Below are 21461 nucleotides of genomic sequence, written 5' to 3'. Positions count from 1 at the left end.
AATTCAAATTCTTAAACTAGAGAGATCAAAGTGGGTGAACTTTGGAAAGAGATAGGGTCCTGAGAGTTCGTCCCTGGTGAACAAATTAACTTACTCATGGATCAATAGATTAGTGTTTCACTGTGATGGTTGGTATGGTCAAGTGGATAGGATCTGGAATCACATAGGAGGCAAACATCTGGACATATCTACAAGACACTTTCTGGATTAAGTTAACTGAGGTGGAAAGATGTACACTGTGACAACTGTTCTTGATCGCCAACTTGACTACTTCTAGAATTGACTACAACCAAAATCGGGCTGGACACAACTGTGAGTGATTTTTGCTTAATCATTTGAAGTGGAAAACTACACTTCTAGTCTGCATCTTTGATCTGGAAAGACACCCTTTAATGCAGATCTTTTGAGGTGGGAAGATACACCTCTAATCTAGGCCATACCTGCTGGCAGCCCATATAAAGGACATGGAAGAAGGAAATTGCCCTCTTTGCTTGTTTGCTCTAACCTTTGATAGCAAGTCCATTCCTTCACTGGCATCGGATTCTACTTCTTCAGAATTCTAGTGTATACTGGAGACACAGCTGAGACATTCAGCCTTGTGGACCAAACAATTATTGGATTCTCAGACTTTCATTGGCAGGCAGCCTGTAAAAATATTGCATATATCACAGCCTGTAAAAAAATTACATATATATTAATTATATATAATATATTTTATTTTATCATGTAATATCATTAATTAATGTAATTTATATAAAATATTTAATAATAATATATATTATGTATAGTATATAGTGTATTAGATAGATAGATAGATAGATAGATAGATAGATAGATAGATAAATAGATAGATTTATTCATTCTATCAGTTCTGTTACTTTAGAGAACCCTGACTAATACACACCCTAACTGTGAATGGTATCAGTTCATGGGCTCAGATCCTGGACTGAGTAAAAAGGAGAAGGCTGATCACTAATGGCCACCCTTCCCTGTGTCCCCTCCTTCTGTTCCCTCCCTGCTCACTCCCCCATCCATGGATGTGGATGTAATGTGACCAGCTGCTCATTCTTCAGTAATCACTGTGCCTTTTCCTCTATGATGAACTGTACCCTGGAACTGTGAGTCCAGATAAACCTTTCCTTCCTTAAGCCATGTTTGTCAAGTGTGTGAGATTCACAGTAACAGGAAAGTAAGAAATACATGAGGTCACCAGGAGAGTGGCCTTTACACAACCCAGCTCATGTGCTCCTTCTTCAGCTCCCTCCCCCTTCCAGCACTCATCTTTGTAAGATTTGTGGGACTCAGTTATAGCACCAGGAAGCAGAGCAAGATGCCACTTAGGGTCCTGTGACACAGAGAGCTACACACCTGCCTCTCAGGGAGGCCACCGCTGATGTCCACCCCAGATTTCAGTTTCCCTTCCAGGCATCTACCAATAGTCAGGTTTCCCTCAGATTCCTTTGTTAGCTTTCCCAGTAGTCCCAGCTCCGGCCAGGGAGGGCTCTCTTAGTCACCTGACCCTCTACGAGCCCTACAACTGAGGGTGGGATACAGATAAGTATCTGGTGGACGGTTTTATAACATCATGCCCCCATCATTGGTGCTTTCTGAGACTGACTCTTCACTTTGAATGTCATTTTTTCCATTGAGTGAAGTTTATACTCGATTTTCTGTCTGAACCTAGCATGAATCGTTGCACTGTTATAATCTGTATAATTATATTGATAAATCTTTGCTTATTATATTCTCATATGGCTGATATCCTGTGAGAGTCAGTGAATGAAGGAGAATTGACAGTTATTGAACAGCTAGGACAGCATGAGACTACATCTGTCATCTCACATGCTAGTCTAGAACTTACTGTGAGGTAAAGTGTTAGGGTTCAGAGTTGACAGATGAGGAAGCCGGAAGCTGAGGGTGGTGTTTGTTTGTTTGTTGTTTTGGTTTTTTGGTGTTTTTGTTTTCGAGGCAGGGTCTCACTATGGAGTCTTTGCTGGCTAGCAAATAACTATATAGACCAGGTTGGCCTTGAACTTGTAGAGATCAGCCAGTTTTTGCCTCTGACTTTGCCTCCTTGGTGCTAGGATTCAAGGCACTGTGCCTGGCTTATTTGTTTATTTACTTATTTATGCCCTCCCCCCTTTTTTTTGAGACAAAGTTTTCCTGTGTAGTCCTGGAAATTAGATCTGTAGATCAGGCTAATCTTGAACTCAAAGATCTTCCTTCCTCCCCTGCCCCTGCCCCTGCCCCTGCCCCTGCCCCTGCCCCTGCCCCTGCCCCTGCCCCTGCCCCTGCCCCTGCCCCTGCCCCTGCCCCTGCCCCTGCCCCTGCCCCTGCCCCTGCCCCTGCCCCTGCCCCTGCCCCTGCCCCTGCCCCTGCCCGATTAAAGGCAATTACCACTGTGCCTTGCCTAATTTTTAAAACCTTTTTATTTGTATGGGTGTTTTGCTTGCTTATGTGTCTGTGACTATATGTCAGGGTCTGTAGAACTGGAGTTGGAGGCAGTTGGGAGCCATGTATATGGACACTGGGAGCCATGTATATGGACGGTGGGAGCCATACTCTCCTAAAAGATCAGCCAGTGTTCTTAACCATTGAACCATCTCTCCAGGCCAGAACCTAGTGCCTTGGTTAGACCTACGAGTAAGAGGGCGAATCAGCACTGAATGGGAGGCTTGACGCTAAGGTCCTCACAGCTTTCTTTGTCTCTGCCCTGCCTCTAACTCCCTTGAAACCAAGCTCCCTGGGAACAGAAAGGGCAGCTGTGTGAATAGCTGGGGACTGTGGTTTCTAAAGCCCTTGAACCGTGAACTGCCCTGGCCGAGGCCTCGCTTGTCAGCCTGGCTGTGTGCAGGCATCTGCTTCACCTGGGACCCAGAGTTAAATATTATCCCGCTTGAGCGTTTGCCTTCAGTTTCTCATTTTCCAACTCCCATGACTCCCTGTGACTTTGGTCAAATAGACTCTGGCCGTTATTACTCTCTTTAAAACGGCTTCTGGGCATCGTGACAACGTGTTTGGAAACACTGTGGCATATTTGTGGTGATTAAACTTACGGAAACATCTGGATTCCAGGCTTCCACAAGCCTGGGTGGCTCCAGTGCAGGCCCCACTTAGGCTCTGGTTGAAGGAAATCTCAAGCGAGCCCTTGTGGCTTCTACTCCCCTAGCCTCTGAGGGCAGGAAAATCGCTGGCCAGACATTTCCAACAGGGGCTCCAGGGGATCAAAGAGAGAAAAGCAAACACGGAGGCAAAATGCGCTATTTATTCTTGGAACAAAGTTGCATTGGCCGCCTGCTCCCCTTTAGTAATACTTGCTTTCCTAAAAGGATTACACTCGCCCTGGCTTCCTCTCGCTGGATTTAGCTGCCACTCAACTCATGACCCGTGGCTTCCATCTCGATCTCCCGCCCTCTCCCAACCATGGCTTTCGTTTTTCTCATTGGGTGGGCAAGAATAGATAAGATTAGAATTATCCATGAGAGAGAGAGCGTGGGTTAATATGCCTTCTGAGAACGCCCTGCATCAGCAGCTCAAGTCAACTGCTCACATAAGCTCGCCCGGGGCACGCCAGTCCTGTTCCTGGGTTACAGAGGGCTCTGAGCACTTTAGGTCTGTCTTCTCCAGGAAGGAGGAGGAAGGTGAGACTGAGGAGGCCTGAGACACACTGCTATCCTCCTGCCTCAGCATTCTAGAGTGCTGGGATACACCATCAAACCTGGCTTCAAATGTTTGTTCTGCGGCGGGGAGAGATGGATGGCTCAGCATTTATGATCACTTACTGCTCTTCCGGAGGACCAGAGTTTCCCTGCCCCCACATGAGGCAGCTCACTCTGCTTAGCTGCTTGCAACTCTAGCTTCAGGGCTACAAAGTCCGTCTTCCAGTCTCTATGGACAACTGCACACATGCAACACACACACACACACACACACACACACACACACACACACATCCAAATGCTTATTCTTTGTGGGGGGAAAACATTTAAAATTTACTCTCAGCAATTTTGAAATGGGCCATAGTTGCCAATTAATCTCTCCTCTTATAACCCCATGATGGTGGCAGATCAAGTTCTACCTCAATATTCTGGGTTCCCAAATGAAAGATACCCACACACAGCCTTATATTTTAATTTTCCTTAAACAACTCAATGGCAGGGCCAGTCCCAAACCTCCACGTGGCTAACTCCTCCCCTTTGATACTCCTGATACTAAAATCTACATTACATCTTTGCAGCCCTAAACCTGGTAGGGGACTGGGTTCGCTCTTCCCCAGCTCTTACACGATTGGTTTGTTCTTTCTTCTCCAGCTCTCAGGCCTGGACCTGACTCTTTTCCCAGCATGGTGGTTCTAAATCCTCCTTCCTCTCTCAGCCCCCACAAATCCTAAAATCCTGCCCCTGTCTCTCTGCCCAGACATTGACCAATCAGAAGCAACTAGAGGAAGGGACCCTCAGTATCTCAAATGCATATCCTCATGCAAGTTTGGGAACCCAATAAACATACTGCAAGCGTTAGACCAAATCCATAGCAGAAATGTGTAATACCACTGCTAACCATATTCACCATGCTGTACAATAAAGTTAGAAAAAGTCCCATATTCCTCCCATCTACCTGATATTTTATAATCTTGATCCATCATCCCTTCCCCCACTTCCCTCATCTCCCAAACCCATAACCAATATTCACTATTTGCCACTAAGCTTGGCCACTTTCAATTCCACACATACATGGAAGCATATAGAATTTGTCTTTCTGTGCTTGGCTTATTTCACTTAGCACAATGCCCTCTAATTCCATCCACATCACTAATGGCATGATTTCTTTCTTTTTAAATGACGAATAGCGTCCCCATGGGCATACACCCACGTTTTGAACTATCTGCTATAGACACAAGTGGATTCCGTTGCCTGGCTATCCTACACTGTATAACAATGAGCGTGAAGTGCAGACATCTTTTAGCAAACTGAATTAAAATCTTCTGGGTAAACACCCTGAAGGAAGACTGGTGGGTCATATCAGGATTCTATTTTTAGTTCTTAGAGGAAGTTCGGTGTGATGGTCCTTGGTGGCTATAACACATTTTAAATGGTGGGGGAAGTTAGGGCATGTTCAAAGCAGAGGAGAAGGAGACAGTAGAATGATTAAAGAGGAGAGAGGAAGTGAATTGGAGAGGAGAGGTTTGGCAAGTAGGGGCTTGAAGTTCAGAGAACACCCCCACTGCCACCACCACACACACACCCAAATTCCCTGTGCCTAAGGGTTAGAGCCAGCTTTTCACATCTCATTACAAGCAAAGCCTATGGCTCCAGGAAGCCTGGCAAGCCACTCAAATGAGGCAAATGGCTCAGTGTAGAATACAGTGTAAGTGTAACCAACCGCGTTTGCTAGCTTAAAGAAAGCCTAGTGCAGAAACCCAGCTGAGACAAATGAACTTGGCTTTTTGCTGTTGTTATATATTTAGGTTCAGATGTTGGATACCTTGCTCACATCTGCAGCTGATCTCAAACTTGGTCTGATGTGCTCATGCAGGAGGCTGATTCAGTGCTGGTTGCATAGAGCTATTTAGGAATGGGGCAGATTCTAAGACACTAGAGTCATAAATACATTGCTATCCATTAAATTGACCTGGTCTAATTTATCTGTGTACAAGGACATTTTATAAAACCATAAAATGTCCTGGGATTTAATTATAAAAGAAAAAAATTAAAAAATTTTAAAAAGTGCGCGTGTGTGTGCGTGTGTGTGTGTGTGTGTGTGTGTGTGTGTGTGTGTGTTGCAGTGCCCACAAAGGTCAGCTGTGGATCAGTTGAATCTCCTGGAGCTGGAATTACAGGTAGTTATGAACTGCCAGTAGGAGATACTGGGAACCGAACTGGGGTCCTCTGTGAGAGTAGCAAGTTAGGCCCGCAAGACTCTTCTAACCTCAAGAGACTGGTAAACTTTTTCCTCTGTATCATTTGCCCACTTATCTTTCCTCTAAACCCCTCTATTGAGTGCACACCTCCCATAGAACTATAGAAACCAGCTTTTCCATAACAGGTGCGGCTGGCAGTCACAAAATGGAATTCTGACCAGGATGGCTATGCCGATTTTGGGTTCACATTTACTTGTTATTACACACCTTTCTTGCTTTTTATTCTAACCATGCATTTTCTTCCTAGGAGAGATGCTTTGGGGTCTGGGGATACATCTCCTTGGTAGTGAGCTTGCCTGGAGGGTGGAAGGCCCATCTTAGTTTTTCTGTTGCTTTGAAAAAAGAAACACAAGGAGGAAGGGTTTGCTTTATCTGTCCCACGGTTCCAGGAACAGCCCATTCCCGGTGGAGCTAACTCCAGCCAGGGGACACGTTGGGTCTGTAGTGAGAAAGCAGAGAGGGAAGAATGCTCCCTTCTGCCTACTTCCCTTTTTCCAGTTACAGATCCGGGATCCCCACCCAGAGAATGGTCCCGACAGCCTTTAATGCAATCAGTCATTTTACATCAGTGAATGCATTCCAGATAACACCCATGGGCTGCCCAGAGGCTAACTCAACCTAGATAAGTCGGCACAAAGGTGTGTTCACCTATCTCTATCCTAGATTCTGGCAAGTTGACAATTAACACTAACACAAGACTCTAGGTTCAATGCTACTCACTCAGACAACAAAACAAAACAAAAGTGGTTTTTAAAAAAAAAAAAAGAAAGAAAATCAAGAGGATGGGGGGAAAGTTTTGAACGGTCTGCTCTCCGGTTGTTTTGAATTTAATAGTGTGTGTCAGAAGCTAAGAGGACAGTCTCTAGTGTCATCTCTCATCTTCCGCCTTTTTTTCTTAGATTCCCCACCTCCTGTTGCCTGTCAGGTCAGCTGATCCTGGAGCCTCTGGGGATTCTCTTCTCTACGGCTCCCATCTCAGGCTGGGCATGCTGGGATTACAGGCATAGCTACTACTGCATCCAACTTTGTAGGATGTCTGGGGATCTGAACTCTGGTCCTCATGCCTGAACAGCCAACTCTTTAGGGACTGACCATTCATCATGATACTGCGCTGCTCCCCTCCCCCCGTTTTGTTTTGTTTTTTTTTTTCTGTTTGTTTTGTTTTGTTTGGATTTTTCGAGACAGGGTTTCTCTGTATAGCCCTGGTTGTCCTGGAACTCAGGACCAGGCTGGCCTCGAACTCAGAAATCCGCCTGCCTCTGCCTCCCAAGTGCTGGGATTAAAGGTGTGAGCCACCACACCTGGCTTCGAGTACTGTGGCCCTTTAATACAGTCCCTCATATTGTGGTGACCTCCAACCACAAAATTATTTCATTGCTACTTCATAACTGTAATTTTGCTACAAATCATAATGTGAATATCTAATATGCAAGATTTCTGATAGGAGACCTCCCAAGGGTTCTTGACCCACAGGTCTAGACAGACTTTTAGACAAGTGAATCTTGTCTTCTGCCTCTTTTATTTCCCCAGGAGCTTCACTTCTCGGGAGAGAAGAAGACAATTTTCATATTTCTGGAAGGTAGACACTCAGAATATTTATCTGACAATGATCAATTGTCTGGCAATAAGACAGAGGTACTCATTAGACTTGGAGATTGGTACCTGTTGGGGGTGATGGCTCAGTAGAGCAAGGTGCCTGCTGCCAACCCTGACAACCTGGGTTCTATCCACAGAACCTATGGGGAGGAAGAGAGAACTAACTCCCACAAGTTGTCCTCTGCTTTCTAGGGCCCATGTGTGCCCTACACATACACACACAACATGAATAAATCCATGGGGTTTTTGTTTGTTTCCTCTTCTTCCTCCTCCTCTTCCTCCTCCCCCTCTTCTTCTTCCCCTTCCTCCTTCTCCTCTTCTTCCTCCTCCTCCTCCTCCTTTTCATTGGTGAAATTTGGAGCTACCAATAAACGGTAAGACATTCTTGGTGACTAGAAGGTGTTAGTAGCTGTAATGGCTATTCCTGGTTGCCAACTTGACTACATTTGGAATGCACTATAATCCAGAGTTGGAGGGCTCACCTGTGATCCAGATCTTAAGGTTGGAAGACACAAGTTTCTGACCTGGATCTTAGCATGGAGATCTTGAGGCACAGTGGCTATGAAAAGTTTAGGCCCAGGCAAGGTAGTACAGGCCTTTAATCCCAGGAAACTGAGGCAAGGAGATCTCTGAGTTCAAGGTCAGTCTGGGAGAGAACAAGTCCCAGATCCAGGCGTGGTGGTACACACCTTTCATCGGGGCCACACCTTTTGCTGGAGACCTACACAAGGACGTTAAAAGAAGGAAGATTCACTCTTCTCACCTGCTTGCATTTACTTGCCAGCACATCTGTTGTGGAATCTACTTCTACAGAAGACCAGCTAAAACACCCAGCTTCGTGGGACTGAGCAACCATTCACAGTTGACCATTGTTGGGGAGTTGGACTACAGACTGTAAGTCATCACAACAAATTCCTTTACTATAGAGAGACTACCCATAAGTTCTGTGACTCTAGAGAACCCTGGCTAATACAGTAGCTTACACTGCTATATGAGTAGCTGTACTTTAAAAGGCTGCCAAAAGTTGGATGAATTTAAATGTCACCTGGTTAATGATGGCCCATGGGACTTAACAGAAATCCCTTTGCTATGGAATGTAGTGGCAAAAATGAGTCACTACGTTGACAAGAAAAATGAAAAGGAAGCTAAAGAGAGCGAAAGAAGAGGGAGGAGAGTTGGGTAACTTGCCTTTCCCAAACTAACATTTTGTATTGGGCTTTTTGTTTGTCTGTTTGTTTATTTTGAGGTAGGGTGTTGTCCAGCCTTGGCTGGCTTCAGAGTCACTACATAGTAGAATATGAACCTGAAGTCACCATCTTCCTGCTTCTACCTCCCAGGTGTCTCGTTATAGGTATGCCCCATCACACGCAAACAAACTAACATTTGTTTTGTTTTTATTAGATATTTTCTTTATATACATTTCAAATGCTATCCTGAAAGTTCCCTATACCCTCCCCCCGCCCTGCTCCCCTACCCACCCACTCCCACTTCTTGGCCCTGGCATTCCCCTGTACTGGGGCATATAAAGTTTGCTAGACCAAGGGGCCTCTCTTCCCAATGATGGCCTACTAGACCATCTTCGGCTACATATGCAGTTAGAGACACGAGCTCTGGGGGTACTGGTTAGTTCATATTGTTGTTCCACCTAAAGGGTTGCAAACTCCTTCAGCTCCTTGGGTACTTTCTCTAGCTTCTCCATTAGGGGTCCTGTGTTCCATCTTATAGATGACTGTGAGCATCTACTTCTGTATTTGCCAGGCACTGGCATAGCCTCATACGAGACAGCTATACCAGGGTCCCTTCAGCAAAATCTTGCTGGCATATGCAATAGTGTTTGGGTTTGGTGGCTGATTATGGGATGGATCCCTCGGTAGGATAGTCTCTGGATAGTCCATCCTTTCGTCTTAGCTCCAAACTTTGTCTCTGTAACTCCTTTCATGGGTATTTTGTTCCCTATTCTAAGGAGGAATGAAGTATCTACCCGTTGGTCTTCCCTCTTCTTGATTTTCTTGTCAAACTAACATTTTGTTTAATGGTTCATTTGGTTGGTGATTAAAATCAGCAAACAAACAAAAACCAAAAAGCATGGTTTCATGTAGCCCAAGATAGCTTCAGTCTCTCTACGTAGCTTAGGATAACCTTGAGTTTAAGGTTCTCCTACCTTCACCTTCCTCAGGGCTGAGGTTACAGATGTGTGCCACCATACCCAGTTCTCTGTAGTACTTGGGACTGAAGTCAGGACTTTCCACACCCTAGGCAACTGAGCACCCCCATCCTAACATCATAAGAGACTATACATTTTCTTTTCAAGCTCACTTTTGCCAAGATGAATAGATACAGGATGACTGTAGGGCAGAACATTCAAAGAAATGTTTCAGCCTCCTGATTTTCCTCCAGTGACATCATTGCGGGACATCAGTGTCTCTGTCTGCCCATGCATTAGCATCTTGTTGGGCCATGAGGCAATTTCCTTTGTCTCCTGGTATTTGGTGTACAACGCCTGTCCCGCTCCAGCTCTCCTGGAGATCATTTACTGCTTCTGGAATTAATAAGAGCTGCGAGTTTGCAGCTTCTTGTAAAAGCATCGCCACAGGACAGGGGACAGACTCTGGTTTCAATCACTCGTACTTTCTCACGAGGGAACCAGATTTCTTCCCCTCAACCATAAGGGCTGACTTCGCCAGTCAAGAGACAGGGCAAGTCCAGGGATTACTATCCATTTGTTTTTCCTTTTGCTGTTATTTGAAGGCAGGGTCTGTTTCTGAGGTAGGCATGTAATCCCTGATTCACTGGGAGCTCCTGTTTTAGCCTATTGAGTACTGGGATTGTGGGCGCAGTAGACATTGTTATTTGGTTGGTTGGTTGATGCTCTGCAGGATCACAAAGGTGAAAGACCTATGGGAATGCCTGTAGGGGATTAATCTCTGCGGGAAGACACATCCTGACTGTGCAGTGACATATTTCCTGGCAGGAGACTTTGTACTTGATAACATGGAACAGAGCCTGAGTATGCCTTTCTCGTTGTTCCCTTTCCTTACCTTTTTTGGGTGTCTGAGACAGGGTTTCTCTGAGTGGCCTAGTCTGTCCTCAAACTCAGACATCTGCCTGCCTCTGCCTCCCAGTGCTGGGGTTAAAGGTGAGCACCACCACCACCCAGCTGGTCCCCTTTCTCGACTGCAGATGTGTTGTTACTGGCTCCTATAAGCTGGGAGGCTCCTGCTGTGATGGATTGTAATCTGGAACTATGAACCATCACAAATCCCTTTCTCAAACTGCTTTTGTCAGGGTATTTTACCATAGCCATAGGAAAAGACACTGAGAGTCTCATATTCCAGACTCGGCTTTTGTTGTTTTCATTGACTTATTTGTTTCATATTGTATTTTATTATTTTTTTTTTAGGGCAGAGGTCTCACTGTTTTTGAAGCTAGGTTGAAATTCACTCTGTAGCCCAGCTGTCCTGGAGCTAAGGGAAATCTTTCTGCTTCAGCCTCCAGAGTAGGGAGTGTGGGTGAAAGGGTGTTACAAGCATGTACCATCATGCCCAGCGTGGCGTTGTTAACATGCCCCGGGCAGGGTCCAGACTTGACCCTTTTATTATTGTGGTCCTCATTGTCTTAGACTCTCCTGGTCTTTGAGGCCCTTGGGTCTTTCTCTACATCCCTACACACAGGATTGTAGACCCTGACTCCACACTTTTCCCCATGATGTGTTCGTTTAAAAAGCTTTCTGGTCTGGATCCTGCCCTGTGATTGGAGGCCAGTTCACAGGAGAGTGTTGAGTATAACGTGCATCGAGGTTGCCTAGGGTGACCAGGACCATTGCCTGTGATGGACAGGCAGTGTCCAGGAAGTGACAGGGAAGTTGAGTTGCATTGGTAAGTACATGCACATCCTGGTGCCAGAAAAATCAGGGTGAGGATCTTTCTTAACACATCTCACGTAGTCCCCACAGCAGTGTACAGTCTTGGAGCACACTAGAGTGATCTATCGGCTCCCCTTGGCTTCAGCTTGGAGCTGTTTCTTCAGTCCTCCCTGTCTAGATTTGTGTCATACTCTGTTCATTAGTAAATGAAAAAACCTCCAGGTTGGTGGGTTTTCATTGTTGTTTGGCTTTATTTTTCATTTTGCTGTCTTTTCTTGTGTGTGTGTGTGTGTGACATGGAGGTTAGGACATCTTGTGGGATTCAGTTCGATGATCCCGAGACTTGGCAGCAAGCATCATTACCCAGTGAGCCATATTTTGGGCTCAAAGGATTTGGTTTGTTTCAGAAAGTATCTCACATTGGTGCTTACTGCCTTGTCTAAACTCATGACAATCCTCCTGCCTCAGACTCCCATGTTCTGGAATTGGTCTTGAGCCACCGTACCTAGCTGAGGCTGCATTTTTTTTTTTTTGAGGCAATAGCCAGTATGCGTTTGCCACATGAACTTCTGTAATATTACCAAATTGTTGTCACATGTGAGCACACACAGAGCTTTTGACGTCGCAGCAGTGGGGGTGGCACAAAGGGCAGGCAGGGCCACAGCTACTCTCCAGTCAGATTTTGTTATCGTTACAGTATTTGTGCTCAAAGGGAATGCCATGGAAAGATCTAAATAACCATATCTCCTTTGCTAACTGGAGAAACTCCAGGGCTCTAGATCTTTCTCCATCTATTTGACTGGGCTGTTGTCAGGGCAGGTGATGCCCATCTGCTCACTGGAATCTAGAGAGCCCTGTGAATGGTGCAGGGAGGCCCAGTGTAGGGGCATCCTCTGTCCGTATCAGTGAGGCCGCACATCAAGAAACGGAACTATGTAGATAGTAGCTTTCTTCCCCAACACTGCTGAGAGGCAGTTCAGTGTTGTCTGCTTCATTATCAGGGAGCAAGGCTTCATTTCAGTAGGATGAAGCTTGTTCTAAGAACTCAGCATATATTAGCATCTCTTAGTAGCAATAATAAACATATCCAAAGCCAAATGGGGTCAGAGTATTCCAATGTCTTTTCTTCAGCCTAGGGGATAAATGAATAGGGTCTGGACTGGATCCAAAAGTTCTCCTTAAACCAGTCTAAGGCCAAATGGTCCTGGAGAAGGTCTTGGCCACCTACCGGAAGGAAGCTGTGGTTGGTCCATCCCTTTATCCCACATACTGAGCATCAGCTCTGTGTGTGGTCCAGATCCAACCTGTGATCTCAAGCATGCCCAGGTGACTGCAAACACAGCATGACGTCACGAATCCTTTGTGTTGCCTCTCCATCTGCCTGCTGATACAGCTGCCCAGTTATGGGGAGTGTGCCGAGGGCCTGGGTATGGAATTTGGAGTTGGTTAAGTGTGTGTATCTTTTACAGATAAGAAAAACTGAAGTCTGGAGAGGAGGCCTTATTCAAGTTCAGGGAGTAGTTTAGTGGCCGTCCAAAAGCTAGAACTGGTTGCTCGAGACACCGAGGAAGCAAGGCCCTTTCTGCCAGACCAGTAGCTTCCATAAGAGAAGACAACTGGTCTGTGTTTACATCAGGACCCTGCGATTGCTTTCTTTGAGGTAAAGCACTGCATTTCAAGGTTAAATAAAGCAAGCACCATTTGAACAAGTGTAGACTATGGCTCTCAGCTCTGGCTCTGTCTGATCAACTTTCAGAAACACACTTGGGAGCCCCTCTTCAGACAAATTCAGTGATCGTATGAGTGGACCTGGGTTTCTTCTCATTTTTTAAACCTAATAGCTTAAAGTCCAGCCAGGGCTCTGTGGTCTGATATATTCAGTCCACCATGCCACCAATGGTCTTGAAAGCAACACTTCCAAATAGCATCTGAATCAGGGCATTCGGTCAGAATGTAGAATCTCAGTGAGTCAGGTCCAGAGGGGCAGGAGAGCAGCAGCTGTTTCTAGATTATGCTTCTGATAGCAGTTCCTGAGGGCACCTGGAATTCTGATGACCCCTTTGGTCCCTGGTTATTCCATCCAATTTCTCTACCATCTGAGCCCTTGGTTTTCAGTTGCCCTGGTTCCCAGCAACACCCTTTCTTGGGCTGGCAGGGCGGTCTCTTCTGTTCCCCTCCTTCTTCTTGTCTTTCACTGCCTGCCTGTCTGTCTAGACTGTCCTCACAAAAACGGAAAGCTCTACCATTAAGACTGGTCCACTCCTATCTTTGCCCCAGTTACCTGTGCTAACTGCCGAGGAACAGGATGTCCTTTGGGGTCATTCTAGCCTGTTCTGCACCAAGCTCCTTGTGGCCGCTGCATAAATACTCCTGTAGATTAACAAAACTTCAAACCCAGGCAAGCAAGGCCAAAAAGTGGTAATGGCTGTCTTCTGATACAAACGAACATTCCTTGGAGATTATGCATCAGGCTTTAAACTCTCCACTCAGAAAAAAAGAGTCGATCAAATTTAACAAAGTAAGTGGTTATTTCCTGTCTGGACTTGGGGTTTTAAAGCTGGCTCAATGAGTGCAGTCCACCAGGCAGGAATAAGCCGATGAGGGTTGGGGGTAGGGTTGGATGTCTGCTTGCAGATCTGGGCTCCTTGTAGTAAAGAGGGAAATGTTGGAAGTTCAGGACAAGGTGGGGACCGCGGATGGGGAGATCATGTAACCCAGGGGACGGTGGGAAGCGCGGGGAGGCAGGCAAGAGTTGCCAAAGTTGAACTAAGTTGGAGCAGCCGTTCAGGTTTCGCGTCTCGCGGCGCCCACGTGGGGAAGGGGGCGGGGAGCGGGATGGAGGGCAGGTCCGGAGCCGAGGGGCGGGGGTGGGGTAGCGGGGGGGGGGAGACCGAAGGAAATGAGACAACCTTTTCCTCCCACGGACTCAAGCTCCTCTAGAGTGTGCAGGGCTGGAGGAGTCCGGAGACTGGGTGTGCGCGTTCCGTGCTCAGCCCTGATTGGGGAGGGCCGCCCCAAATTGCTCTCCGGCGCGCGGGTGCCCCAGCCACAGGGCGCAGCAGCACACTGCTGTGCCCTTCCCTAGGTGATCTGATCCACTCCAGGCCCCCCTGCTCGGTCCCCGGAAGTACGCGCCAGCCGTCCTAGAGAAGGTAAGCTGCTTCCCCCGAAGGGCGCTCAGGGCGCGGGGACACTCTAATTCTGCTGAGCGGGAATTCTTTAGTGCTCTTCGGATCCCAGACTACCGCTTTGTTCCCAAACCCCTGTCCAGGTGTTAGCACCGGTCCTGCCTTCTTCTTTTGCTTCCTTTTCCTCCTGGCGTCCCCAGCCTCTTGATCCTGTTTGGCTTGGTCAGACCACTCTTACCCTCTGCCTTGGGCTTTGGAGAACTCGTGAATTCCAAATCAGGGCGCTTCTCTTAGCTGCTCCAATCCCTGGAGCTTGGCTGAGCGGGCCAGCCGGCGGCGGCGAATTTAGGCTTTGCTGGGGATTAACCCACCTGAAGCCGGCCTAGCGAAGTACTTAGCTAACTCTTCTCGGAGCCACTGAACTATTGACACTTATTTGGCGATCCCCCCCCCCGCCCCCGCGCGCCCCCAGATCCCCGAGATCGGAGTGGACCGTGGCGTTCTAAGGCTGTTGGCGCCCCCTAAAGCTTTAAATGTGACGCTCTGTTGCTGTAGAGGGACTCCTCAGGTCTGGGGGTGAGGGGTCCCGACGACTGGGGATTGAGGAAAGTGATCCTTGCAGGGCATGAAGACAAACCAGTACGGTTCTGAAGCCGGGTAGTTTCATTTTTGCTACTTAGTTAAACTCCTTTTCCAACCTTAGGCCTGTGGCCGGAACTTCTAGGAATCCTGGCTTTAAAAATGGACAAAAGGAAAGGAGGGAGTAAGCGGCCTTGAGCCTCGCAGTTTGCAAAGGGTCTAGTGTGAATTTGGATCCCAACAGGTCTGTGCCCCACACCCCAAGTCCAGCCCTAAAGATGGTTCACCAGTCCAGTCTGAGCAAGAAATCTGCTACCTCCTGCCTGCTTACACTCAGGGAAGACCAAGCCTTTACCTTTTATAGCAAATACATCGCGATTCCGTTCAAATCCAAAGCGTTTATTTAGAGCCGGCTGCCGTCCTAGCTCAGTGAAGAGCGTACTGCCCGGCTGCCGCGCTCTCTCAGCCCCTCCCTCCCCTCCAGGCAGTGTAATTGTTATTCTGCCACTGCGGGCCCGGCTTGAGGTCAAGTCCGGTGTCAAGGAAGCCAGGGTCAGACCACCAGTCTTGGTTATGCCTTCTTGTGGCTGTTTTCTCTTCGGAAAAATAAATAGTGGGGCCAAGAGTGTTGTAGCACACAGGGGTGGAGGTTGGAGGGGTTGGGGTGGGGTGGGGGTGGGGGCGGCTAGCACTTGGGAAGTGGAAGCCGGAGGATCAGAAGCTCAAGGTCATCTGTGGCCACAAAATGAGTTTGAGTCCAACCTCGTTCCACAGGATTCTGTCTCAAAATACCAAAGTCAAAAAGACCCGATGTCAACCAAGTAATAAAGATGGTGGAGCTTAATTTTAATTTTAGAGATATTTTATTTTGTATTTTGTGTGTGTGTGTGTGTGTGCCACATGTGCTTTAATTGTGGCCCTTAAGGGAAGTCTGGTAATAGCTGGAGATACTTTCGGCCCTCACCCTGTGGGTGAGGGAGGATGCTGTTCACTTGGTGGACTGCTCATGAGAGCCCTCTCCCCACAATACCTCTGGCCCATTACCACTTGTGCTTTCATTGGGTCACCCTGACTTAACGAACTGGCTCACAGAGAGCCAGTATTCCAACTCCCCTCCTTTCCAGATTACCCCAGCCCCTGTTCTCATATCCCCACCCCCACCTGCAGCCCCAGAGTCAGAATTCCACTGCTGGGTTCCCACCAGGCTGCTGGCCTGCCCCACACCTTTCTTGCTTCTCCGTTGCTTACAGAAAGGACCTGGGTCTACAGGTGTCTGTCAGTCATTAACAGCAGCCCTGAGCCGGTCTCTTGAGGGGTGAAGTCTAATCTGTGACCTTGCACACCAGCTCCTGGCTTCCCTGCCCACCCTCAACCTCTAGCCCTTCTGCCATGCTTCCAACACATCCCAGTTCACTGATCCTCTGCTGTTTTGACCTCTTGACCCCACCTTCCCCACCCTAGTGGCTTGGCAGACTGCTCATCTTTCTTTGGTCTAGAACTCAGTCTCTTCTGGATGGGAGCTTTTCTCCATTTCTTAGGACAGTGTCCTTGTTCCCTGCTGCCCTACCCAGTTGCCTTTATTTCTTCAGTATCTCATTTGCAGAATTTACAGTAGGGGACCCCGTGGTGCTCACCTTTCCACTGATACCCACATACTGAGTCTGGTATGGGGCTGTGCTCACAATACCTGCTGAGCTCAAAGGCTTTGGATGTTGTCTGTATTCTAATCCCAGCTTTGTCACCTGTAAACTGTGTGACTTTGGGAAAGTGGGCTCAGACCCTCTGGGAGTCTTACAGGGAGAGCAAGCTGCATTCTCTGCAGGCCAGTGTGACGAACTAATAGGATAATTGTCCATTTTAAGACAAAGTGCCTGCCCCGTGCCATGCTCACTCCATGAATTTTGACTCGCTCGATATTGTATCATCACTACGAAGTTCATTGCAGAAGCACAGAGAGGCTGCAACATTTGCCTCATGTCACACAGCTCATTAGTGGTGGGGCCAACATTCACATAAACATTTGGATTTCAGAACACACACTCTTCTTTTTTTTTTTTTTTTTTTTTTTTTTTTGGTTTTTCGAGACAGGGTTTCTCTGTGTAGCCCTGGCTGTCCTGGAACTCACTTTGTAGACCAGGCTGGCCTCGAACTCAGAAATCCGCCTGCCTCTGCCTCCTGAGTGCTGGGATTAAAGGCATGCACCACCACGCCCAGCTCACACACTCTTCTTGCTACAAAGGTAAGCAAGGGATTGTATGAGACTCAGCTAATGTTCAGTGAATGTGATCTGAGATTTGTCGACTAGATTAGTGGGGACCTAAACACATGTCTGTTCTTTTTTAACCAGAGCCATGCTTAGGATCCAAGACTGTCCTATCAGCAACCCTGGGGTTCCTTCTCCTTTTTGCTTTGCTTGCAGTTACCAAAGGGTCAGACGCTGGCCCCTTTGTCATGCTGACCTTGCTGCTAAATGGAGTTTAAGTGTGTCAGGCTGGGACATCAGCACTCAGTCCTTGGGAAGATAGCAGAGGGAAATGCAGTTAACACTCCTACTTGGGAGAGAGGTTCAGATATGAAGAAGGGATTTTGGTGAGGGATGTGAATACACAGGGGACTATGTCTTCTCTCTAAGAGTTTCCAAAGGCATATTTATCTATTAAAGGTAAACTTTGTTGAGGGACTTTAATGCTTCTCATAATGGAGTATTGGAGAGCCAGGTTTGCAGCCCCATTGCTGAGCTCTGTCACTGGATACTAGATTACACAGCTGGTCACTTTACCAGCTTAGAATCCTGTTTCCCTCAAAGCAACCTTGGCTTTGAAAGCCAAATCCGATCCTTGCTGGTCCTGGGGTGGGGGGCGGGGGGGGTGGGGCTTGCTCTGGTGGGCCGTGTTCGACTCCTTTGCCCAGATCCCTGCACATTTGTGTACTCTGCCTTCACGATCAGTTGTTCCACACAGAGTCTGCTCATTGCAGCAGGCTGCTCCCTAAACTTGAAAGGAGTGAGTTCCCCTTGTGTGGTGCGGGGACTCTGTTGTGTTAGGGGGTTCGGGAAGCGCTCTGGCGAGGGGTGATCCATAGCGTGTGTATCGGAGTGAGTACTTCCTGCTTATTAGTCCATAAGAGAACTTGGTGGTCCCTGCAGAAAAGGGACCCCCTTCCCACCCTAACCTTCCTGTCACTTGGGTCCTAGGTCACCAGTTGCTGATGCCAGAGACAGATTCCCCTAAGTTATTAGAGATAGGAAGAAAAGCCAGATCCAAGACCTGGGCATCTCTTCTATTTGAGGTTTGGATAGTCTGACCCAGAAAATAACCTGCTTAGAGTGGTGGGGTGGGGTGTCAGTCTCAGGACCAACTGGGGTCTCTGATGCCACACCCTGTTGGCTCTCCCATGAATGATTCACCATAGTCTCTGTGAGATGTACCTGGCTGTTAGACTTGCTGCACATCCTGTTGGCTTAGGAGGACATGTTTGGGTCCTTTATTAGGATCTCTGCCTGACTCGGTCAGGTGTCACCTAGAACTTGGAATGTGGATGCAATGTACAGCTTAGTGCTGGGTGCTGGAGACACATGGTCATAGGAGATGTGCATGCTGGGCTTGGTGTGCGTGTGCGTGTGCGTGTGCGTGTGCATGTGCATGGTGGGGCTGAGTGATCAAAAAGCATGAGTATCAGGAAACTCAGGTACAAAGCAGATGATTAAGAAAGGGCTGGGCAGATAGAGGTTTGGTGGGGAATGGAGACCCAGAGATAGGCCTGGGAAGGTGTGGTTTGTCCACAGTCCGGCTGTCTGTCCCTGTACTGCTGGAAACAATGGAATGGACATTCCTAGTTTAGGTGTGCAGACTGCTTTGAATGGTGATTCTACCCTCTATCTCTGTTGGCCTTGTTTCCTCCTGGGGCCAGGGGACCAGAGGCTGGGAGTGGAGGAGGGATACTGTCTCCAGTAAGCAAAGAAACCGTAGTCAATAGAAAGCTGAGCTCAGTAGCTGTGCATGGCTGTTTTGTTTTCTTTTCAAAGCCCTGGCTGATAAACTATGTGGATGGCCCCTGTAGACAGAGCCCTGGCTTTGAGACAGTTCCCTTTATAGCATCTCGACGTCCGTGTAGATGACTAAGTAATGGATGAGTTTTCTCAGACTTAGGGAGAGAGAGGCAGAGGCAGAGACTGAGGGAAAGAAATTGAGACAGAGATTCATGGAGAACTAGAAGATATTTTGATATTTGGGCCTATTCTAATCCAGCAGGTCTGTGCCTATCAGGGCTGACACAATTCCCTGAACCTAAAGCCTTTCATGTGCACTTACTGACTGGTTAATTGATGGAGGTACCTCTGCAGTCATCCCTAAACTTGACTCTGTCTACCATTCAACACCCACCACCCACCCCTAGGGCAGAGGCAGGCACTTGTGGAGAGATAAGTGAACAAAAGCCCCAGCCCAGGAGTCCCCAACGCCTCACCTTCAGGATGTGCCCAGCCGAGTGGAGAGATAGGGAGACGGCTGTGTAGCTACACAGCACAAGAGCAATGGAGAACAAGATGAAGAAGATAATGGGGCAATCCAAAAACTGAATGTCCCCTGGAATCTTGTGATGGGAGAAGGAAAAGGCTGGGACACTGTCACCAGCCAGAGCAGGAGCTTGTGTCCCACAGAGAGACTTTGTACAGTTCAGAAACTTGTCAGACTACCTGGGCCAAAAACCAGGGATGGAGGACCCAGGACCACATCGTGACCCGTACTGCTTAGATTTAACCTAAATTTCACATCAGGACCCAGGGTGGAGAATGTCACTAGAATTCTTTGTTTCTGTTCCTAATGCCTGATTAGATCTCTTTTATCTAGTTTTTACTGGAGTCTGTTTAACTGGCTTTGTGATGTGTGGATAGCTGAGACTGGCTCATTAGAGCCACTAGGGCCCAGGCTCTGACGCTTAACAACTGTGGTAACAGGAACGGGGGAAAATCCTTCCATCTAAAGCTTGGAGGATGGAGGCAGGTGAGGGTGTCCTCTTCTGAAGACCATCTAACCAACCCTGGAGAAGAGGACTCCAAAAGGGAACTTCTGGTTAGTACAGGAGTCGCTGAGGTGGGTGTTAGGCCCCAGCCCCAGGGATGAAGCTTTAGTTAGGTAGACTGATCCTAAGGACAAGAAAGGGAAAAAAAAGGATAGGGGGATGTAGCTCAGTTGGTAGAGTGCTGCCCAGCTTGCACCAAACCCTGGGTTCAATTCCCAGGACTGCACAAACTGGGTTTGGTGGAACATGCTGTAATCCCAGCACTTGGGAGGGGGGAGGAAGGAGGATCAGAAGTCAAGGTCGTTGTCAGCGACATACTAAGTTCTTATGATCAAGGCCAGCAGAGAGACAGAGACAGAGACACTTCCTCCTGCTTTTCCTCCTCGCTGACTGGCTTACAACTTTGGAGCTCCTTCACTTTCTTCCTCCTCCCGCTGCCCCAGATTTGATCCCAGAGGCAGCCTGCACTTTGTCCTCCACTGTGAGAGGAGGCGGAAGTACAGCTCAGCAGAGGGGCCACTTCAGAGGAAAACAGCTTTTCCCAGAACACTCAAACTGAGTGAACCCTCTCCCTTTGCCCTGTGCTGATCTGTCACTCAGACAGATCTGCCCGAGGGAGCATACTTCAGGGGATCTTGTTCCTGTTCAGGGCGGGAGAGTCACAAGGGCTGACGAAGGCTGGCTTTCTAGGCTTCTATACAAACACAGCCTGCTGTCCTCTTGCTTGTTCATCGGGTTAGGACAAGACATATCACAGCAGCCATCAAGGAAGGGGCAGGTGGCACCTCTGTCTGAAGAAGACAGAGTGTATTACTTTCTCAAGGTTCTCTGTCCAGTGTGCCTCTTAGCCGAGCAACCTCTAACAGCCTCTCACTTGTGATGCCACCCTGAGGTGCAATAGGGAGTGGATGGGGATGTGAGTTCTACAGGCGTGGACCTGAGTCCTGAGGGCACAAGCTGATATATCCAGGTTGTTAGGTCCCACCGCAAAGAACTGGACCAAGGACACATGACTCTAGAAATAGAAATGAACAGTTTGTTAGCAAAGGACAGGGACTCACTCACAAGACTTGGGAGTGGGCTGGTGAACGGAGAGAAAGCTTAGGCCCTGAGTGGGCTGACCCTTCCCTGAGCGCTGGCTCTCTGTTTTATGTTTCTCTTTTCTTCTTGCCTCTGTTCAATGAAGCCCAGACAGGGAAGGGGATCCTCTTTCTCTACCAAGGATGAATTTTCTATGCTAATCTTGATGCAACTTTCTCTGATCTCCTGTTGCTTGGCTACTTGGTCTACCTCAAGGACTTGGTCCCTTCACCACGGGGCAGAAATGATTAGCTGGGGCATTCTCCAGGGTTACACCCTG

General features: G+C 47.8%; 1 protein-coding gene across 1 annotated transcript in view; it reads left to right on the top strand.

Annotated features, from left to right (window-relative positions):
• Window positions 1-14272: 14272 nt before the first annotated feature.
• Eva1a (eva-1 homolog A, regulator of programmed cell death) overlaps window positions 14273-21461 on the top strand; it is a 52472-nt gene continuing 45283 nt past the window's right edge. Inside the window, exon 1 of the mRNA XM_021164917.3 lies at window positions 14273-14527. The gene's annotated coding sequence lies outside the window, so the exon portion shown is untranslated. The remainder of the gene's footprint in view (window positions 14528-21461) is intronic.

This window comes from Mus caroli, unplaced genomic scaffold, assembly GCF_978045245.1.
Source record: "Mus caroli unplaced genomic scaffold, Mus_caroli_1 scaffold_7, whole genome shotgun sequence".
Classification (NCBI taxonomy): Eukaryota; Metazoa; Chordata; class Mammalia; order Rodentia; family Muridae; genus Mus; species Mus caroli.
The sequence above is the reverse complement of the archived record's forward strand: the minus strand, read 5'-3'. Positions and strand labels throughout refer to the sequence as shown.